This window comes from Mastomys coucha, unplaced genomic scaffold (assembly GCF_008632895.1).
Source record: "Mastomys coucha isolate ucsf_1 unplaced genomic scaffold, UCSF_Mcou_1 pScaffold8, whole genome shotgun sequence".
Classification (NCBI taxonomy): Eukaryota; Metazoa; Chordata; class Mammalia; order Rodentia; family Muridae; genus Mastomys; species Mastomys coucha.
In genome coordinates, this window is record NW_022196914.1 from 56,504,978 (window position 1) to 56,505,832 (window position 855).

At 42.6% G+C, this 855-nt stretch overlaps 1 protein-coding gene across 5 annotated transcripts in view; it reads right to left on the reverse strand.

Annotated features, from left to right (window-relative positions):
• Positions 1-855, reverse strand: part of Sv2c (synaptic vesicle glycoprotein 2C) — a 183,634-nt gene that overhangs the window by 29,108 nt on the left and 153,671 nt on the right. The window lies entirely within an intron of this gene.

Here is an 855-nt window from a genome sequence, read left to right on the forward strand (position 1 = left end):
ATATATATATATATATATATATATATACATATACATATATATATATACACATATATATACATACACACACACACACACACACACCATTCCTTCATGGTGCTTCCAGATCAGGCCTTTTTGTCTCGAAATTCTGTTTGTAAGCCTTAATTTTGTTTTTGTTTTTGTTTTTCTAATATTTATTTATTTATTTTATGTATATAAGTACACTGTAACTGTCTTCAGACACACCAGAAGAGGGCATCGGATCCCATTACAGATGGTTGTGAGCCACCATGTGGTTTCTGGGAATTGAACTCAGGACCTCTGGAAGAGCAGTCACTGCTCTTTACCACTGAGCCATCTCGCCAGCCCTAAGCATTAGTTTTTAATGGCTTCGTGATCCCTCTATCCCTCTTTTAGTCTTAACACGAAATCTAAAAAGTCTTCCAGGAGCTGCGGAGAAGGCTCAGCAGTTACTAGCCCTTGCTCCTCTCCATCACCCCTGGAACCAGCTGGCCTTCTGCAAACACCTGTACCTCCAGATCCTAGGAATCCAGTGGCCTTTTCTGGTACCTGTGACATATGTGCATATGGCCACAGATATGTAAATAAATAAAATAAACCTTAAAAAAACAAAACCGTTTTGTCAAGGATAGAGCAGGAAGCGCCCCAAGGAATAATAAAGCTGAGGAGGGAACTGGGAGTGTGGAATGCAGAAATCATGATTTTAAAAAAGGAAGGAAAAAAGGAAGGAGGGAGGAAATAGAGGAGGGGAGGAGAGGAAAGGGCACAAGGGAGGAGCTAACTGGGGAAGAGGTGAAGGGGTGAGGGAGGGAGGGCAGCTGTCTGGGACGTTCCTGGAGGAGGGGAAGAGGT